Source organism: Cryptomeria japonica, unplaced genomic scaffold (assembly GCF_030272615.1).
Source record: "Cryptomeria japonica unplaced genomic scaffold, Sugi_1.0 HiC_scaffold_381, whole genome shotgun sequence".
NCBI classification, from domain to species: domain Eukaryota; kingdom Viridiplantae; phylum Streptophyta; class Pinopsida; order Cupressales; family Cupressaceae; genus Cryptomeria; species Cryptomeria japonica.
In genome coordinates this window covers 56,581-77,500 of record NW_026729202.1, presented here as the reverse complement: position 1 = coordinate 77,500, position 20,920 = coordinate 56,581, and the positions used below count along the sequence as shown (strand labels likewise).

Sequence of the window (20,920 nt, the reverse complement as noted above, 5' to 3'; positions counted from 1 at the left end):
CAGACCTTGGCTGGGTTGCGCGCCCTGGTGGGCACCATGGTGCGCACCAAGGAGCGCTCCGAAGTGTGCTCCAAGGTGCGGCCTGCACGAAGTCGGAGCCCGGTTTGCCCCGGGTGTGCACCTCGGGTGGGCACCTTGGTGCGCATGCCTTGCCTGGGCTGCGCACCAGGGCGGGCTCAAGATGGCACCCGCGTTCCTTTTTTTTCACTATCTTTCAAAACGGAAATTTTAAAATCTCATTTTTTTTTGCCTTTTTCTGGAAATTAGTGAAGGCAGCGCATCAAAGGTGCGCACCTCGCTGCCCACCACGGTGCGCAACGCCGGTGGGCACCCGGGAGTGCTTCGAAGTGTGCTCCAAGGTGCTGCGTGCACGTTGTCGGAGCCCGGTTTGCCCCGGGTGCGCACCTCGCGTGCACCTTCGTCGGGGTGGGCACCTTGGCTGGGTTTGCCCCGGCTGCGCTCCGAAGCGGGGTTATTGGAGCGCCGCCTCTTTTTTTGTCGGAGCGTTTGGTGGGGTTTCTCGCATTGGCTCTTCCGAGGCCCGGTTGCCACCCTGGCGCGCACGAAGTCGGAAGTAGGGTTAATTGCCCGGGTGCGCACCTTTGCCAGGGTGGGCACCTTACCTGGGCTGCGCACCAGGGCGGGCTCAAGATGGCACGCGCGTTCCGTTTTTTTCACTATCTTTCAAAACGGAAATTTTAAAATCTCCTTTTTTTTTTGCCTTTTCTGGAAATTAGTGAAGGCAGCGCATCAAAGGTGCGCACCTCGCTGCCCACCTTGGTGTGCTCTGAGGTGCGCACCCGGGAGCGCTACGAAGTGTGCTCCAAGGTGCGGCGTGCACGTTGTCGGAGCCCGGTTTGCCCCGGGTGCGCACCTCGCCTGCACCTTGGCCGGGGTGGGCACCTTGGCTGGGTTTGCCCAGGGTGCGCTCCGAAGCGGGGTTACTGGAGCGCCCCCTCTTTTTTTGTCAGAGCGTTTGGTGGGGTTTCTCGCATTGGCTCTTCCCAGGCCCGGTTGTTGGGTGCGCTCCCACCCTGGCGCGCGCGAAGTTGGAAGTTGGGTTAATTGCCCGGGCGCGCACCTTCGCCAGGGTGGGCACCTTGGTGCGCACACCTTGGCTGGGCTGCGCACCAGGGCGGGCTCAAGATGGCACCAGCATTCCCTTTTTCTCACTATCTTTCAAAACGGAAATTTTAAAATCTCGTTTTTTTTTTGCCTTTTATGGAAATTAGTGAAGGCATCGCATCAAAGGTGCGCACCTCGCTGCCCACCTTGGTGTGCTCCGAGGTGCCCACCACGGTGCGCAACGCCGGTGCGAACCCGGGAGCGCCCCGATGTGTGCTCCAAGGTGCGGCGTGCACGAAGTCGGACCCCGGTTTGCCCCGGGTGCGCACCTCGCGTGCACCTTGGTGCGCACACCTTGGCTGGGTTGCGCGGCCTGGTGGGCACCATGGTGCGCACCAAGGAGCGCTCCGAAGTGTGCTCCAAGGTGCGGCGTGCACGAAGTCGGAGCCCGGTTTGCCCCGGGTACGCACCTCGCGTGCACCTTCGCCGGGGTGGGCACCTCGGCTGGGTTGCGCGCCCTGGTGCGCACCAAGGAGCGCTCCGAAGTGTGCTCCAAGGTGCGGCGTGCACGAAGTCGGAGCCCGGTTTGCCCCGGGTGCGCACCTTCGCCGCGGTGCGCACCATGGCGTGCACGAAGTCGGAGCCCGGTTTGCCCCGGGTGCGCACCTCGCGTGCACCTTCGGCGGGGTTGCGCGCCCTGGTGGGCACCATGGTGCGCACCAAGGAGCGCTCCGAAGTGTGCTCCAAGGTGCGGCGTGCACGAAGTCGGAGCCCGGTTTGCCCCGGGTGCGCACCTCGCGTGCACCTTCGGCGGGGTTGCGCGCCCTGGTGGGCACCATGGTGCGCACCAAGGAGCGCTCCGAAGTGTGCTCCAAGGTGCGGCGTGCACGAAGTCGGAGCCCGGTTTGCCCCGGGTGCGCACCTCGCGTGCACCTTCGCCGCGGTGGGCACCATGGCGTGCACGAAGTCGGAGCCCGGTTTGCCCCGGGTGCGCACCTCGCGTGCACCTTCGCCGGGGTGGGCACCTCGGCTGGGTTGCGCGCCCTGGTGCGCACCAAGGAGCGCTCCGAAGTGTGCTCCAAGGTGCGGCGTGCACGAAGTCGGAGCCCGGTTTGCCCCGGGTGCGCACCTCGCGTGCACCTTCGCCAGGGTGGGCACCTCGGTGCGCACACCTTCTCAATGTTTTCTTGCCTTTTCTGGAAATTGGTGAAGGCAGCGCATCAAAGGTGCGCACCTCGGTGTGCTCCGAGGTGCGAACCCGAGAGCGCTCCGAGGTGCCCACGAAGTCGAAAGTCGGGTTAATTGCATTGTTTTCCCCGGGTGCGCTCCGAGGTGCGCAACATCGGCGCGCACCAAGGAGGGCTCCGAAGTGTGCTCCAAGGTGCGCACGATGGCGTGCACCTCTGGTGCGCACGATTCGGAGCTCGGTTTGACCGGGGTGCGCACACCTTGGCTGGGTTGCGCACCTTTTGTGCGCTCCAAGGTGCGCACGAAGTCGGAGCTCGGTTTGCCCCGGGTGCGCACCTTCGCCAGGGTGCGCACCTTGATGCGCACGCCTTGGCTGGGCTGCGCACCTTGGTGGGCGCCATGGTGCGCACCTTTCGTGCGCTCCAAGGTGCGCACGAAGTCGGAGCTCGGTTTGCCCCGGGTGCGCACCTTGGTGGGCGCCATGGTGCACTCCGAGGTGCCCAAGATTGGTGCGCACCAAGGAGCGCTCCGAAGTGCGCTCCAAGGTGCGCGCGAAGTCGAAAGTTGGGTTAATTGTCCGGTTTGCCTCGGGTGCGCACCTTGCGTGCACCTTCGCCAGGGTGGGCGCCTTGGTGCGCACACCTTGGCTGGGCTGCGCACACCTTGGCACCCGCGTTTCCTTCATTTTAAATTTTTTTTTTTTACAATCTCTCAAGTGGGAAATTCTATAATCTCAACTTTTTTTGCCTTTTCAGGAAACTTTTGAATGGAGCGCATCATTGGTGCGCTCCGAAGTGTGCTCCAAAGCTCTCTCCAGCTGCGTGCACCTGCCCCGGCCGCGCACCCGGCCCCGCCCAGCTTCGCTCACCTGTCCCGGGCGTCTGGTGCGGAACCTTAGAGTAAGAAACATCACCGTGCACCTTGGCCAACGTGCGCGACTCGACCGAGCGCGCACTGGCCGAGGTGCACACCGATTTCACCTGGGTGCGCGCGCAGCACCTCGGGCGCACCGGGGTGCGCGCACAACGCCCGGGTTGCACCGTGGCCTGTGTGCTCGGGGCGCCTCGGGTGCGCGCTCGGTGTCGCCCCCGCGCGCGCGGTAGTGCGGGCAGCGCACCCCGGCCCGGCCCGGCCCCGACGAGAACGCAAACGGGCAAAAGGTTTATTCAAATAGCATTGCGACGCCCGGCGAAAAACTAAAAAAGGGTGCAACACCGGGACTTCCCGGGAGGTCACCCATCCCAGTACTACTCCGGCCCAAGCGCGCTTAACTGCGGAGTTCTGATGGGATCCGGTGCACTAACGCTGGTATGATCGCACCCGTTATGAGCTTGTCGCAGTGTGTACTTAGCAAACCGCGACCCACGTGCGAATCCACCCCGGCCACCCACCCCCGTCGAGGTGCACACCCTCCCTCGCGAAGTGCGCCCCGTTCGCCAAGTGTGAGCCCTGCCCGGGTGCGCGCACCTTGCTAGGGCGTCGGGTGTGCACCCGGCCCGGCCTACGTGCGTGCACCTGGAGGGGGCGTCGTGTGCGTGCAGTGTCCCGTCTGCAACGCGGTGCCCACACACCACCTCGGGCGCAACGACCTGCGCTCACATGTGGGCCGAGTGCACCTTGGTGCATGTTCGGGGCGCCTCGGGTGCACGCTCGATCTTGCCCCGGTGCACCAAGGCGCTCGGTTTGCCCCGGGTGCGCACTTGGTGCAAGGTGGGCACCCAAAATAGGGATCAAGCACCAAAACACAAGTTTCGGGATGCAAAATGGGACCCAAGGACCACAAATGCGTTCCAAGACCCATGATGGGTCCACGAGAACAAAAATGTGTTCCGAGACTTAATAAACAAATATTGGGTTTTAGGAGAAGAAACATGCTCTGATGCCCAAAACGAGAATCGACCCCGAAAAGGCCACAGGCCAAAAGTGGGATGCGAGACAAAAAAAAATGGGACCCGAGGACCAAAATTGGGTTCCCAGGTCGAAGACAGGGCAACCGGACAAGAAACGACCTCTAAGGCTCGAAATGAGTCCCGACGACTAAAACTTGACAAGAAGCACCCATCAGGCACCCAACTCGACACCCATGGGATGCCGACCCACCCGGGCTTCCACCTAGCACACCTTGGCACCCACCCACCCTCGCACCCAACCTCGCACCCAACTTAGCACCTTTGAACCCACATTGGCACTCACCCTGACCCTGGCACCTTGGAACCCACATTGGCACTCACCTTGACCCTGGCACCCACCTTTGCACTCACCTTGGGACCCACCCTGGCTCCCACCTCGGCACCCACCCAGACACCCACCTTGGTTCCTTGGCACCCACCTTGGATCCTTGGCACCCACCCCGACACCCACCTTGGCACGCAACTTGGCTACTTGCCACCCACCTTGGCTCCTTGACGCCCACCCCGACAACCACCCCGTGACCTACCCTGGCTAGGGTTGGTGCACACCCACCCTGGTGCCCACCTTGGCACCCACCCTATGACCCACCTTGGCACGCACCTTAGTACCCACCCCGTTACCCACCCTAGGACCCACCCCGTGACCCACCTTGGCCAGGGTGGGTGCCTTGGTGCGCACAACTTGCCTGGGCTGCACACCAGGGCGGGCTCAAGATGGCACCCGCGTTCCGTTTTTTTCACTATCTTTCAAAACGGAAATTTTAAAATCTCATTTTTTTCTTTTTTTTGCCTTTTCTGGAAATTAGTGAAGGCAGCGCATCAAAGGTGCGCAATGCTGGTGCGAACCCGGGAGCGCTCCGATGTGTGCTCCAAGGTGCGGCGTGCACGAAGTCCGAGCCCGGTTTGCCCCGGGTGCGCACCTCGCGTGCACCTTCGCCGGGGTGAGCACCTTGGCTGGGTTGCGCGCCCTGGTGCGTACCAAGGAGCGCTCTGAAGTGTGCTCCAAGGTGCGGCGTGCACGAAGTCGGAGCCCGGTTTGCCCCGGGTGTGCACCTCGGGTGCGCACCTCGCGTGCACCTTCGCTGCGGTGGGCACCTTGGCTGGGTTGCGCGCCTTGGTGGGCACCATGCAGTGCACGAAGTCGGAGCCCGGTTTGCCCCGGGCGCGCACCTCCGCCAGGGTGGGCACCTTGGTGCGCACAACTTGCCTGGGCTGCGCATCAGGAAGGGCTCAAGATGGCACCCGCGTTCCGTTTTTTTCACTATCTTTCAGAACGGAAATTTTAAAATATCGTTTTTTTTTGCCTTTTCTGGAAATTAGTGAAGGCAGCGCATCAAAGGTGCGCAACGCTGGTGCGAACCTGGGAGCGCTCCGATGTGTGCTCCAAGGTGCGGCGTGCACGAAGTCGGAGCCCGGTTTGCCTCGGGTGCGCCCTGGTGGGCACCATGGTGCGCACCAAGGAGCGCTCCGAAGTGTGCTCCAAGGTGCGGCCTGCACGAAGTCGGAGCCCGGTTTGCCCCGGGTGTGCACCTCGGGTGGGCACCTTGGTGCGCATGCCTTGCCTGGGCTGCGCACCAGGGCGGGCTCAAGATGGCACCCGCGTTCCTTTTTTTTCACTATCTTTCAAAACGGAAATTTTAAAATCTCATTTTTTTTTGCCTTTTTCTGGAAATTAGTGAAGGCAGCGCATCAAAGGTGCGCACCTCGCTGCCCACCACGGTGCGCAACGCCGGTGGGCACCCGGGAGTGCTTCGAAGTGTGCTCCAAGGTGCTGCGTGCACGTTGTCGGAGCCCGGTTTGCCCCGGGTGCGCACCTCGCGTGCACCTTCGTCGGGGTGGGCACCTTGGCTTGGTTTGCCCCGGCTGCGCTCCGAAGCGGGGTTATTGGAGCGCCGCCTCTTTTTTTGTCGGAGCGTTTGGTGGGGTTTCTCGCATTGGCTCTTCCGAGGCCCGGTTGCCACCCTGGCGCGCACGAAGTCGGAAGTAGGGTTAATTGCCCGGGTGCGCACCTTTGCCAGGGTGGCACCTTACCTGGGCTGCGCACCAGGGCGGGCTCAAGATGGCACGCGCGTTCCGTTTTTTTCACTATCTTTCAAAACGGAAATTTTAAAATCTCCTTTTTTTTTTGCCTTTTCTGGAAATTAGTGAAGGCAGCGCATCAAAGGTGCGCACCTCGCTGCCCACCTTGGTGTGCTCTGAGGTGCGCACCCGGGAGCGCTACGAAGTGTGCTCCAAGGTGCGGCGTGCACGTTGTCGGAGCCCGGTTTGCCCCGGGTGCGCACCTCGCCTGCACCTTGGCCGGGGTGGGCACCTTGGCTGGGTTTGCCCAGGGTGCGCTCCGAAGCGGGGTTACTGGAGCGCCCCCTCTTTTTTTGTCAGAGAGTTTGGTGGGGTTTCTCGCATTGGCTCTTCCCAGGCCCGGTTGTTGGGTGCGCTCCCACCCTGGCGCGCGCGAAGTTGGAAGTTGGGTTAATTGCCCGGGCGCGCACCTTCGCCAGGGTGGGCACCTTGGTGCGCAAACCTTGGCTGGGCTGCGCACCAGGGCGGGCTCAAGATGGCACCAGCATTCCCTTTTTCTCACTATCTTTCAAAACGGAAATTTTAAAATCTCGTTTTTTTTTTGCCTTTTATGGAAATTAGTGAAGGCATCGCATCAAAGGTGCGCACCTCGCTGCCCACCTTGGTGTGCTCCGAGGTGCCCACCACGGTGCGCAACGCCGGTGCGAACCCGGGAGCGCCCCGATGTGTGCTCCAAGGTGCGGCGTGCACGAAGTCGGACCCCGGTTTGCCCCGGGTGCGCACCTCGCGTGCACCTTGGTGCGCACACCTTGGCTGGGTTGCGCGGCCTGGTGGGCACCATGGTGCGCACCAAGGAGCGCTCCGAAGTGTGCTCCAAGGTGCGGCGTGCACGAAGTCGGAGCCCGGTTTGCCCCGGGTGCGCACCTTCGCCGCGGTGGGCACCATGGCGTGCACGAAGTCGGAGCCCGGTTTGCCCCGGGTGCGCACCTCGCGTGCACCTTCGCCGGGGTGGGCACCTCGGCTGGGTTGCGCGCCCTGGTGCGCACCAAGGAGCGCTCTGAAGTGTGCTCCAAGGTGCGGCGTGCACGAAGTCGGAGCCCGGTTTGCCCCGGGTGTGCACCTCGCGTGCACCTTCGCTGCGGTGGGCACCTTGGCTGGGTTGCGCGCCTTGGTGGGCACCATGCAGTGCACGAAGTCGGAGCCCGGTTTGCCCCGGGCGCGCACCTCCGCCAGGGTGGGCACCTTGGTGCGCACAACTTGCCTGGGCTGCGCACCAGGAAGGGCTCAAGATGGCACCCGCGTTCCGTTTTTTTCACTATCTTTCAGAACGGAAATTTTAAAATATCGTTTTTTTTTGCCTTTTCTGGAAATTAGTGAAGGCAGCGCATCAAAGGTGCGCAACGCTGGTGCGAACCTGGGAGCGCTCCGATGTGTGCTCCAAGGTGCGGCGTGCACGAAGTCGGACCCCGGTTTGCCCCGGGTGCGCACCTCGCGTGCACCTTGGTGCGCACACCTTGGCTGGGTTGCGCGCCCTGGTGGGCACCATGGTGCGCACCAAGGAGCGCTCCGAAGTGTGCTCCAAGGTGCGGCGTGCACGAAGTCGGAGCCCGGTTTGCCCCGGGTGCGCACCTCGCGTGCACCTTCGCCGCGGTGGGCACCATGGCGTGCACGAAGTCGGAGCCCGGTTTGCCCCGGGTGCGCACCTCGCGTGCACCTTCGCCGGGGTGGGCACCTTGGTGTGCAGACCTTGGCTGGGTTGCGCGCCCTGGTGGGCACCATGGTGCGCACCAAGGAGCGCTCCGAAGTGTGCTCCAAGGTGCGGCCTGCACGAAGTCGGAGCCCGGTTTGCCCCGGGTGTGCACCTCGGGTGGGCACCTTGGTGCGCATGCCTTGCCTGGGCTGCGCACCAGGGCGGGCTCAAGATGGCACCCGCGTTCCTTTTTTTTCACTATCTTTCAAAACGGAAATTTTAAAATCTCATTTTTTTTTGCCTTTTTCTGGAAATTAGTGAAGGCAGCGCATCAAAGGTGCGCACCTCGCTGCCCACCACGGTGCGCAACGCCGGTGGGCACCCGGGAGTGCTTCGAAGTGTGCTCCAAGGTGCTGCGTGCACGTTGTCGGAGCCCGGTTTGCCCCGGGTGCGCACCTCGCGTGCACCTTCGTCGGGGTGGGCACCTTGGCTGGGTTTGCCCCGGCTGCGCTCCGAAGCGGGGTTATTGGAGCGCCGCCTCTTTTTTTGTCGGAGCGTTTGGTGGGGTTTCTCGCATTGGCTCTTCCGAGGCCCGGTTGCCACCCTGGCGCGCACGAAGTCGGAAGTAGGGTTAATTGCCCGGGTGCGCACCTTTGCCAGGGTGGGCACCTTACCTGGGCTGCGCACCAGGGCGGGCTCAAGATGGCACGCGCGTTCCGTTTTTTTCACTATCTTTCAAAACGGAAATTTTAAAATCTCCTTTTTTTTTTGCCTTTTCTGGAAATTAGTGAAGGCAGCGCATCAAAGGTGCGCACCTCGCTGCCCACCTTGGTGTGCTCTGAGGTGCGCACCCGGGAGCGCTACGAAGTGTGCTCCAAGGTGCGGCGTGCACGTTGTCGGAGCCCGGTTTGCCCCGGGTGCGCACCTCGCCTGCACCTTGGCCGGGGTGGGCACCTTGGCTGGGTTTGCCCAGGGTGCGCTCCGAAGCGGGGTTACTGGAGCGCCCCCTCTTTTTTTGTCAGAGCGTTTGGTGGGGTTTCTCGCATTGGCTCTTCCCAGGCCCGGTTGTTGGGTGCGCTCCCACCCTGGCGCGCGCGAAGTTGGAAGTTGGGTTAATTGCCCGGGCGCGCACCTTCGCCAGGGTGGGCACCTTGGTGCGCACACCTTGGCTGGGCTGCGCACCAGGGCGGGCTCAAGATGGCACCAGCATTCCCTTTTTCTCACTATCTTTCAAAACGGAAATTTTAAAATCTCGTTTTTTTTTTGCCTTTTATGGAAATTAGTGAAGGCATCGCATCAAAGGTGCGCACCTCGCTGCCCACCTTGGTGTGCTCCGAGGTGCCCACCACGGTGCGCAACGCCGGTGCGAACCCGGGAGCGCCCCGATGTGTGCTCCAAGGTGCGGCGTGCACGAAGTCGGACCCTGGTTTGCCCCGGGTGCGCACCTCGCGTGCACCTTGGTGCGCACACCTTGGCTGGGTTGCGCGGCCTGGTGGGCACCATGGTGCGCACCAAGGAGCGCTCCGAAGTGTGCTCCAAGGTGCGGCGTGCACGAAGTCGGAGCCCGGTTTGCCCCGGGTACGCACCTCGCGTGCACCTTCGCCGGGGTGGGCACCTCGGCTGGGTTGCGCGCCCTGGTGCGCACCAAGGAGCGCTCCGAAGTGTGCTCCAAGGTGCGGCGTGCACGAAGTCGGAGCCCGGTTTGCCCCGGGTGCGCACCTTCGCCGCGGTGCGCACCATGGCGTGCACGAAGTCGGAGCCCGGTTTGCCCCGGGTGCGCACCTCGCGTGCACCTTCGGCGGGGTTGCGCGCCCTGGTGGGCACCATGGTGCGCACCAAGGAGCGCTCCGAAGTGTGCTCCAAGGTGCGGCGTGCACGAAGTCGGAGCCCGGTTTGCCCCGGGTGCGCACCTCGCGTGCACCTTCGGCGGGGTTGCGCGCCCTGGTGGGCACCATGGTGCGCACCAAGGAGCGCTCCGAAGTGTGCTCCAAGGTGCGGCGTGCACGAAGTCGGAGCCCGGTTTGCCCCGGGTGCGCACCTCGCGTGCACCTTCGCCGCGGTGGGCACCATGGTGTGCACGAAGTCGGAGCCCGGTTTGCCCCGGGTGCGCACCTCGCGTGCACCTTCGCCGGGGTGGGCACCTCGGCTGGGTTGCGCGCCCTGGTGCGCACCAAGGAGCGCTCCGAAGTGTGCTCCAAGGTGCGGCGTGCACGAAGTCGGAGCCCGGTTTGCCCCGGGTGCGCACCTCGCGTGCACCTTCGCCAGGGTGGGCACCTCGGTGCGCACACCTTCTCAATGTTTTCTTGCCTTTTCTGGAAATTGGTGAAGGCAGCGCATCAAAGGTGCGCACCTCGGTGTGCTCCGAGGTGCGAACCCGAGAGCGCTCCGAGGTGCCCACGAAGTCGAAAGTCGGGTTAATTGCATTGTTTTCCCCGGGTGCGCTCCGAGGTGCGCAACATCGGCGCGCACCAAGGAGGGCTCCGAAGTGTGCTCCAAGGTGCGCACGATGGCGTGCACCTCTGGTGCGCACGATTCGGAGCTCGGTTTGACCGGGGTGCGCACACCTTGGCTGGGTTGCGCACCTTTTGTGCGCTCCAAGGTGCGCACGAAGTCGGAGCTCGGTTTGCCCCGGGTGCGCACCTTCGCCAGGGTGCGCACCTTGATGCGCACGCCTTGGCTGGGCTGCGCACCTTGGTGGGCGCCATGGTGCGCACCTTTCGTGCGCTCCAAGGTGCGCACGAAGTCGGAGCTCGGTTTGCCCCGGGTGCGCACCTTGGTGGGCGCCATGGTGCACTCCGAGGTGCCCAAGATTGGTGCGCACCAAGGAGCGCTCCGAAGTGCGCTCCAAGGTGCGCGCGAAGTCGAAAGTTGGGTTAATTGTCCGGTTTGCCTCGGGTGCGCACCTTGCGTGCACCTTCGCCAGGGTGGGCGCCTTGGTGCGCACACCTTGGCTGGGCTGCGCACACCTTGGCACCCGCGTTTCCTTCATTTTAAATTTTTTTTTTTTACAATCTCTCAAGTGGGAAATTCTATAATCTCAACTTTTTTTGCCTTTTCAGGAAACTTTTGAATGGAGCGCATCATTGGTGCGCTCCGAAGTGTGCTCCAAAGCTCTCTCCAGCTGCGTGCACCTGCCCCGGCCGCGCACCCGGCCCCGCCCAGCTTCGCTCACCTGTCCCGGGCGTCTGGTGCGGAACCTTAGAGTAAGAAACATCACCGTGCACCTTGGCCAACGTGCGCGACTCGACCGAGCGCGCACTGGCCGAGGTGCACACCGATTTCACCTGGGTGCGCGCGCAGCACCTCGGGCGCACCGGGGTGCGCGCACAACGCCCGGGTTGCACCGTGGCCTGTGTGCTCGGGGCGCCTCGGGTGCGCGCTCGGTGTCGCCCCCGCGCGCGCGGTAGTGCGGGCAGCGCACCCCGGCCCGGCCCGGCCCCGACGAGAACGCAAACGGGCAAAAGGTTTATTCAAATAGCATTGCGACGCCCGGCGAAAAACTAAAAAAGGGTGCAACACCGGGACTTCCCGGGAGGTCACCCATCCCAGTACTACTCCGGCCCAAGCGCGCTTAACTGCGGAGTTCTGATGGGATCCGGTGCACTAACGCTGGTATGATCGCACCCGTTATGAGCTTGTCGCAGTGTGTACTTAGCAAACCGCGACCCACGTGCGAATCCACCCCGGCCACCCACCCCCGTCGAGGTGCACACCCTCCCTCGCGAAGTGCGCCCCGTTCGCCAAGTGTGAGCCCTGCCCGGGTGCGCGCACCTTGCTAGGGCGTCGGGTGTGCACCCGGCCCGGCCTACGTGCGTGCACCTGGAGGGGGCGTCGTGTGCGTGCAGTGTCCCGTCTGCAACGCGGTGCCCACACACCACCTCGGGCGCAACGACCTGCGCTCACATGTGGGCCGAGTGCACCTTGGTGCATGTTCGGGGCGCCTCGGGTGCACGCTCGATCTTGCCCCGGTGCACCAAGGCGCTCGGTTTGCCCCGGGTGCGCACTTGGTGCAAGGTGGGCACCCAAAATAGGGATCAAGCACCAAAACACAAGTTTCGGGATGCAAAATGGGACCCAAGGACCACAAATGCGTTCCAAGACCCATGATGGGTCCACGAGAACAAAAATGTGTTCCGAGACTTAATAAACAAATATTGGGTTTTAGGAGAAGAAACATGCTCTGATGCCCAAAACGAGAATCGACCCCGAAAAGGCCACAGGCCAAAAGTGGGATGCGAGACAAAAAAAAATGGGACCCGAGGACCAAAATTGGGTTCCCAGGTCGAAGACAGGGCAACCGGACAAGAAACGACCTCTAAGGCTCGAAATGAGTCCCGACGACTAAAACTTGACAAGAAGCACCCATCAGGCACCCAACTCGACACCCATGGGATGCCGACCCACCCGGGCTTCCACCTAGCACACCTTGGCACCCACCCACCCTCGCACCCAACCTCGCACCCAACTTAGCACCTTTGAACCCACATTGGCACTCACCCTGACCCTGGCACCTTGGAACCCACATTGGCACTCACCTTGACCCTGGCACCCACCTTTGCACTCACCTTGGGACCCACCCTGGCTCCCACCTCGGCACCCACCCAGACACCCACCTTGGTTCCTTGGCACCCACCTTGGATCCTTGGCACCCACCCCGACACCCACCTTGGCACGCAACTTGGCTACTTGCCACCCACCTTGGCTCCTTGACGCCCACCCCGACAACCACCCCGTGACCTACCCTGGCTAGGGTTGGTGCACACCCACCCTGGTGCCCACCTTGGCACCCACCCTATGACCCACCTTGGCACGCACCTTAGTACCCACCCCGTTACCCACCCTAGGACCCACCCCGTGACCCACCTTGGCCAGGGTGGGTGCCTTGGTGCGCACAACTTGCCTGGGCTGCACACCAGGGCGGGCTCAAGATGGCACCCGCGTTCCGTTTTTTTCACTATCTTTCAAAACGGAAATTTTAAAATCTCATTTTTTTCTTTTTTTTGCCTTTTCTGGAAATTAGTGAAGGCAGCGCATCAAAGGTGCGCAATGCTGGTGCGAACCCGGGAGCGCTCCGATGTGTGCTCCAAGGTGCGGCGTGCACGAAGTCCGAGCCCGGTTTGCCCCGGGTGCGCACCTCGCGTGCACCTTCGCCGGGGTGAGCACCTTGGCTGGGTTGCGCGCCCTGGTGCGTACCAAGGAGCGCTCTGAAGTGTGCTCCAAGGTGCGGCGTGCACGAAGTCGGAGCCCGGTTTGCCCCGGGTGTGCACCTCGGGTGCGCACCTCGCGTGCACCTTCGCTGCGGTGGGCACCTTGGCTGGGTTGCGCGCCTTGGTGGGCACCATGCAGTGCACGAAGTCGGAGCCCGGTTTGCCCCGGGCGCGCACCTCCGCCAGGGTGGGCACCTTGGTGCGCACAACTTGCCTGGGCTGCGCATCAGGAAGGGCTCAAGATGGCACCCGCGTTCCGTTTTTTTCACTATCTTTCAGAACGGAAATTTTAAAATATCGTTTTTTTTTGCCTTTTCTGGAAATTAGTGAAGGCAGCGCATCAAAGGTGCGCAACGCTGGTGCGAACCTGGGAGCGCTCCGATGTGTGCTCCAAGGTGCGGCGTGCACGAAGTCGGAGCCCGGTTTGCCTCGGGTGCGCCCTGGTGGGCACCATGGTGCGCACCAAGGAGCGCTCCGAAGTGTGCTCCAAGGTGCGGCCTGCACGAAGTCGGAGCCCGGTTTGCCCCGGGTGTGCACCTCGGGTGGGCACCTTGGTGCGCATGCCTTGCCTGGGCTGCGCACCAGGGCGGGCTCAAGATGGCACCCGCGTTCCTTTTTTTTCACTATCTTTCAAAACGGAAATTTTAAAATCTCATTTTTTTTTGCCTTTTTCTGGAAATTAGTGAAGGCAGCGCATCAAAGGTGCGCACCTCGCTGCCCACCACGGTGCGCAACGCCGGTGGGCACCCGGGAGTGCTTCGAAGTGTGCTCCAAGGTGCTGCGTGCACGTTGTCGGAGCCCGGTTTGCCCCGGGTGCGCACCTCGCGTGCACCTTCGTCGGGGTGGGCACCTTGGCTTGGTTTGCCCCGGCTGCGCTCCGAAGCGGGGTTATTGGAGCGCCGCCTCTTTTTTTGTCGGAGCGTTTGGTGGGGTTTCTCGCATTGGCTCTTCCGAGGCCCGGTTGCCACCCTGGCGCGCACGAAGTCGGAAGTAGGGTTAATTGCCCGGGTGCGCACCTTTGCCAGGGTGGCACCTTACCTGGGCTGCGCACCAGGGCGGGCTCAAGATGGCACGCGCGTTCCGTTTTTTTCACTATCTTTCAAAACGGAAATTTTAAAATCTCCTTTTTTTTTTGCCTTTTCTGGAAATTAGTGAAGGCAGCGCATCAAAGGTGCGCACCTCGCTGCCCACCTTGGTGTGCTCTGAGGTGCGCACCCGGGAGCGCTACGAAGTGTGCTCCAAGGTGCGGCGTGCACGTTGTCGGAGCCCGGTTTGCCCCGGGTGCGCACCTCGCCTGCACCTTGGCCGGGGTGGGCACCTTGGCTGGGTTTGCCCAGGGTGCGCTCCGAAGCGGGGTTACTGGAGCGCCCCCTCTTTTTTTGTCAGAGAGTTTGGTGGGGTTTCTCGCATTGGCTCTTCCCAGGCCCGGTTGTTGGGTGCGCTCCCACCCTGGCGCGCGCGAAGTTGGAAGTTGGGTTAATTGCCCGGGCGCGCACCTTCGCCAGGGTGGGCACCTTGGTGCGCAAACCTTGGCTGGGCTGCGCACCAGGGCGGGCTCAAGATGGCACCAGCATTCCCTTTTTCTCACTATCTTTCAAAACGGAAATTTTAAAATCTCGTTTTTTTTTTGCCTTTTATGGAAATTAGTGAAGGCATCGCATCAAAGGTGCGCACCTCGCTGCCCACCTTGGTGTGCTCCGAGGTGCCCACCACGGTGCGCAACGCCGGTGCGAACCCGGGAGCGCCCCGATGTGTGCTCCAAGGTGCGGCGTGCACGAAGTCGGACCCCGGTTTGCCCCGGGTGCGCACCTCGCGTGCACCTTGGTGCGCACACCTTGGCTGGGTTGCGCGGCCTGGTGGGCACCATGGTGCGCACCAAGGAGCGCTCCGAAGTGTGCTCCAAGGTGCGGCGTGCACGAAGTCGGAGCCCGGTTTGCCCCGGGTGCGCACCTTCGCCGCGGTGGGCACCATGGCGTGCACGAAGTCGGAGCCCGGTTTGCCCCGGGTGCGCACCTCGCGTGCACCTTCGCCGGGGTGGGCACCTCGGCTGGGTTGCGCGCCCTGGTGCGCACCAAGGAGCGCTCTGAAGTGTGCTCCAAGGTGCGGCGTGCACGAAGTCGGAGCCCGGTTTGCCCCGGGTGTGCACCTCGCGTGCACCTTCGCTGCGGTGGGCACCTTGGCTGGGTTGCGCGCCTTGGTGGGCACCATGCAGTGCACGAAGTCGGAGCCCGGTTTGCCCCGGGCGCGCACCTCCGCCAGGGTGGGCACCTTGGTGCGCACAACTTGCCTGGGCTGCGCACCAGGAAGGGCTCAAGATGGCACCCGCGTTCCGTTTTTTTCACTATCTTTCAGAACGGAAATTTTAAAATATCGTTTTTTTTTGCCTTTTCTGGAAATTAGTGAAGGCAGCGCATCAAAGGTGCGCAACGCTGGTGCGAACCTGGGAGCGCTCCGATGTGTGCTCCAAGGTGCGGCGTGCACGAAGTCGGACCCCGGTTTGCCCCGGGTGCGCACCTCGCGTGCACCTTGGTGCGCACACCTTGGCTGGGTTGCGCGCCCTGGTGGGCACCATGGTGCGCACCAAGGAGCGCTCCGAAGTGTGCTCCAAGGTGCGGCGTGCACGAAGTCGGAGCCCGGTTTGCCCCGGGTGCGCACCTCGCGTGCACCTTCGCCGCGGTGGGCACCATGGCGTGCACGAAGTCGGAGCCCGGTTTGCCCCGGGTGCGCACCTCGCGTGCACCTTCGCCGGGGTGGGCACCTTAGTGTGCAGACCTTGGCTGGGTTGCGCGCCCTGGTGGGCACCATGGTGCGCACCAAGGAGCGCTCCGAAGTGTGCTCCAAGGTGCGGCCTGCACGAAGTCGGAGCCCGGTTTGCCCCGGGTGTGCACCTCGGGTGGGCACCTTGGTGCGCATGCCTTGCCTGGGCTGCGCACCAGGGCGGGCTCAAGATGGCACCCGCGTTCCTTTTTTTTCACTATCTTTCAAAACGGAAATTTTAAAATCTCATTTTTTTTTGCCTTTTTCTGGAAATTAGTGAAGGCAGCGCATCAAAGGTGCGCACCTCGCTGCCCACCACGGTGCGCAACGCCGGTGGGCACCCGGGAGTGCTTCGAAGTGTGCTCCAAGGTGCTGCGTGCACGTTGTCGGAGCCCGGTTTGCCCCGGGTGCGCACCTCGCGTGCACCTTCGTCGGGGTGGGCACCTTGGCTGGGTTTGCCCCGGCTGCGCTCCGAAGCGGGGTTATTGGAGCGCCGCCTCTTTTTTTGTCGGAGCGTTTGGTGGGGTTTCTCGCATTGGCTCTTCCGAGGCCCGGTTGCCACCCTGGCGCGCACGAAGTCGGAAGTAGGGTTAATTGCCCGGGTGCGCACCTTTGCCAGGGTGGGCACCTTACCTGGGCTGCGCACCAGGGCGGGCTCAAGATGGCACGCGCGTTCCGTTTTTTTCACTATCTTTCAAAACGGAAATTTTAAAATCTCCTTTTTTTTTTGCCTTTTCTGGAAATTAGTGAAGGCAGCGCATCAAAGGTGCGCACCTCGCTGCCCACCTTGGTGTGCTCTGAGGTGCGCACCCGGGAGCGCTACGAAGTGTGCTCCAAGGTGCGGCGTGCACGTTGTCGGAGCCCGGTTTGCCCCGGGTGCGCACCTCGCCTGCACCTTGGCCGGGGTGGGCACCTTGGCTGGGTTTGCCCAGGGTGCGCTCCGAAGCGGGGTTACTGGAGCGCCCCCTCTTTTTTTGTCAGAGCGTTTGGTGGGGTTTCTCGCATTGGCTCTTCCCAGGCCCGGTTGTTGGGTGCGCTCCCACCCTGGCGCGCGCGAAGTTGGAAGTTGGGTTAATTGCCCGGGCGCGCACCTTCGCCAGGGTGGGCACCTTGGTGCGCACACCTTGGCTGGGCTGCGCACCAGGGCGGGCTCAAGATGGCACCAGCATTCCCTTTTTCTCACTATCTTTCAAAACGGAAATTTTAAAATCTCGTTTTTTTTTTGCCTTTTATGGAAATTAGTGAAGGCATCGCATCAAAGGTGCGCACCTCGCTGCCCACCTTGGTGTGCTCCGAGGTGCCCACCACGGTGCGCAACGCCGGTGCGAACCCGGGAGCGCCCCGATGTGTGCTCCAAGGTGCGGCGTGCACGAAGTCGGACCCCGGTTTGCCCCGGGTGCGCACCTCGCGTGCACCTTGGTGCGCACACCTTGGCTGGGTTGCGCGGCCTGGTGGGCACCATGGTGCGCACCAAGGAGCGCTCCGAAGTGTGCTCCAAGGTGCGGCGTGCACGAAGTCGGAGCCCGGTTTGCCCCGGGTACGCACCTCGCGTGCACCTTCGCCGGGGTGGGCACCTCGGCTGGGTTGCGCGCCCTGGTGCGCACCAAGGAGCGCTCCGAAGTGTGCTCCAAGGTGCGGCGTGCACGAAGTCGGAGCCCGGTTTGCCCCGGGTGCGCACCTTCGCCGCGGTGCGCACCATGGCGTGCACGAAGTCGGAGCCCGGTTTGCCCCGGGTGCGCACCTCGCGTGCACCTTCGGCGGGGTTGCGCGCCCTGGTGGGCACCATGGTGCGCACCAAGGAGCGCTCCGAAGTGTGCTCCAAGGTGCGGCGTGCACGAAGTCGGAGCCCGGTTTGCCCCGGGTGCGCACCTCGCGTGCACCTTCGGCGGGGTTGCGCGCCCTGGTGGGCACCATGGTGCGCACCAAGGAGCGCTCCGAAGTGTGCTCCAAGGTGCGGCGTGCACGAAGTCGGAGCCCGGTTTGCCCCGGGTGCGCACCTCGCGTGCACCTTCGCCGCGGTGGGCACCATGGCGTGCACGAAGTCGGAGCCCGGTTTGCCCCGGGTGCGCACCTCGCGTGCACCTTCGCCGGGGTGGGCACCTCGGCTGGGTTGCGCGCCCTGGTGCGCACCAAGGAGCGCTCCGAAGTGTGCTCCAAGGTGCGGCGTGCACGAAGTCGGAGCCCGGTTTGCCCCGGGTGCGCACCTCGCGTGCACCTTCGCCAGGGTGGGCACCTCGGTGCGCACACCTTCTCAATGTTTTCTTGCCTTTTCTGGAAATTGGTGAAGGCAGCGCATCAAAGGTGCGCACCTCGGTGTGCTCCGAGGTGCGAACCCGAGAGCGCTCCGAGGTGCCCACGAAGTCGAAAGTCGGGTTAATTGCATTGTTTTCCCCGGGTGCGCTCCGAGGTGCGCAACATCGGCGCGCACCAAGGAGGGCTCCGAAGTGTGCTCCAAGGTGCGCACGATGGCGTGCACCTCTGGTGCGCACGATTCGGAGCTCGGTTTGACCGGGGTGCGCACACCTTGGCTGGGTTGCGCACCTTTTGTGCGCTCCAAGGTGCGCACGAAGTCGGAGCTCGGTTTGCCCCGGGTGCGCACCTTCGCCAGGGTGCGCACCTTGATGCGCACGCCTTGGCTGGGCTGCGCACCTTGGTGGGCGCCATGGTGCGCACCTTTCGTGCGCTCCAAGGTGCGCACGAAGTCGGAGCTCGGTTTGCCCCGGGTGCGCACCTTGGTGGGCGCCATGGTGCACTCCGAGGTGCCCAAGATTGGTGCGCACCAAGGAGCGCTCCGAAGTGCGCTCCAAGGTGCGCGCGAAGTCGAAAGTTGGGTTAATTGTCCGGTTTGCCTCGGGTGCGCACCTTGCGTGCACCTTCGCCAGGGTGGGCGCCTTGGTGCGCACACCTTGGCTGGGCTGCGCACACCTTGGCACCCGCGTTTCCTTCATTTTAAATTTTTTTTTTTTACAATCTCTCAAGTGGGAAATTCTATAATCTCAACTTTTTTTGCCTTTTCAGGAAACTTTTGAATGGAGCGCATCATTGGTGCGCTCCGAAGTGTGCTCCAAAGCTCTCTCCAGCTGCGTGCACCTGCCCCGGCCGCGCACCCGGCCCCGCCCAGCTTCGCTCACCTGTCCCGGGCGTCTGGTGCGGAACCTTAGAGTAAGAAACATCACCGTGCACCTTGGCCAACGTGCGCGACTCGACCGAGCGCGCACTGGCCGAGGTGCACACCGATTTCACCTGGGTGCGCGCGCAGCACCTCGGGCGCACCGGGGTGCGCGCACAACGCCCGGGTTGCACCGTGGCCTGTGTGCTCGGGGCGCCTCGGGTGCGCGCTCGGTGTCGCCCCCTGCGCGCGCGGTAGTGCGGGCAGCGCACCCCGGCCCGGCCCGGCCCCGACGAGAACGCAAACGGGCAAAAGGTTTATTCAAATAGCATTGCGACGCCCGGCGAAAAACTAAAAAAGGGTGCAACACCGGGACTTCCCGGGAGGTCACCCATCCCAGTACTACTCCGGCCCAAGCGCGCTTAACTGCGGAGTTCTGATGGGATCCGGTGCACTAACGCTGGTATGATCGCACCCGTTATGAGCTTGTCGCAGTGTGTACTTAGCAAACCGCGACCCACGTGCGAATCCACCCCGGCCACCCACCCCCGTCGAGGTGCACACCCTCCCTCGCGAAGTGCGCCCCGTTCGCCAAGTGTGAGCCCTGCCCGGGTGCGCGCACCTTGCTAGGGCGTCGGGTGTGCACCCGGCCCGGCCTACGTGCGTGCACCTGGAGGGGGCGTCGTGTGCGTGCAGTGTCCCGTCTGCAACGCGGTGCCCACACACCACCTCGGGCGCAACGACCTGCGCTCACATGTGGGCCGAGTGCACCTTGGTGCATGTTCGGGGCGCCTCGGGTGCACGCTCGATCTTGCCCCGGTGCACCAAGGCGCTCGGTTTGCCCCGGGTGCGCACTTGGTGCAAGGTGGGCACCCAAAATAGGGATCAAGCACCAAAACACAAGTTTCGGGATGCAAAATGGGACCCAAGGACCACAAATGCGTTCCAAGACCCATGATGGGTCCACGAGAACAAAAATGTGTTCCGAGACTTAATAAACAAATATTGGGTTTTAGGAGAAGAAACATGCTCTGATGCCCAAAACGAGAATCGACCCCGAAAAGGCCACAGGCCAAAAGTGGGATGCGAGACAAAAAAAAATGGGACCCGAGGACCAAAATTGGGTTCCCAGGTCGAAGACAGGGCAACCGGACAAGAAACGACCTCTAAGGCTCGAAATGAGTCCCGACGACTAAAACTTGACAAGAAGCACCCATCAGGCACCCAACTCGACACCCATGGGATGCCGACCCACCCGGGCTTCCACCTAGCACACCTTGGCACCCACCCACCCTCGCACCCAACCTCGCACCCAACTTAGCACCTTTGAACCCACATTGGCACTCACCCTGACCCTGGCACCTTGGAACCCACATTGGCACTCACCTTGACCCTGGCACCCACCTTTGCACTCACCTTGGGACCCACCCTGGCTCCCACCTCGGCACCCACCCAGACACCCACCTTGGTTCCTTGGCACCCACCTTGGATCCTTGGCACCCACCCCGACACCCACCTTGGCACGCAACTTGGCTACTTGCCACCCACCTTGGCTCCTTGACGCCCACCCCGACAACCACCCCGTGACCTACCCTGGCTAGGGTTGGTGCACACCCACCCTGGTGCCCACCTTGGCACCCACCCTATGACCCACCTTGGCACGCACCTTAGTACCCACCCCGTTACCCACCCTAGGACCCACCCCGTGACCCACCTTGGCCAGGGTGGGTGCCTTGGTGCGCACAACTTGCCTGGGCTGCACACCAGGGCGGGCTCAAGATGGCACCCGCGTTCCGTTTTTTTCACTATCTTTCAAAACGGAAATTTTAAAATCTCATTTTTTTCTTTTTTTTGCCTTTTCTGGAAATTAGTGAAGGCAGCGCATCAAAGGTGCGCAATGCTGGTGCGAACCCGGGAGCGCTCCGATGTGTGCTCCAAGGTGCGGCGTGCACGAAGTCCGAGCCCGGTTTGCCCC

The 20,920-nt window shown here is 62.8% G+C and overlaps 3 non-coding genes across 3 annotated transcripts; all 3 read right to left on the bottom strand.

Moving 5' to 3' along the window:
* Positions 1-3,456: 3,456 nt before the first annotated feature.
* On the bottom strand, positions 3,457-3,575 carry LOC131871250 (5S ribosomal RNA). Its single transcript, XR_009369515.1, has one exon. It is a non-coding gene; the product is annotated as a 5S ribosomal RNA (ribosomal RNA).
* Positions 3,576-11,379: 7,804 nt separating this feature from the next.
* LOC131871249 (5S ribosomal RNA) lies at positions 11,380-11,498 on the bottom strand. Its single transcript, XR_009369514.1, has one exon. It is a non-coding gene; the product is annotated as a 5S ribosomal RNA (ribosomal RNA).
* A 7,805-nt stretch (positions 11,499-19,303) lies between these two features.
* Positions 19,304-19,422, bottom strand: LOC131871248 (5S ribosomal RNA). The gene has a single exon (XR_009369513.1). It is a non-coding gene; the product is annotated as a 5S ribosomal RNA (ribosomal RNA).
* Between the last annotated feature and the right edge of the window lie 1,498 nt (positions 19,423-20,920).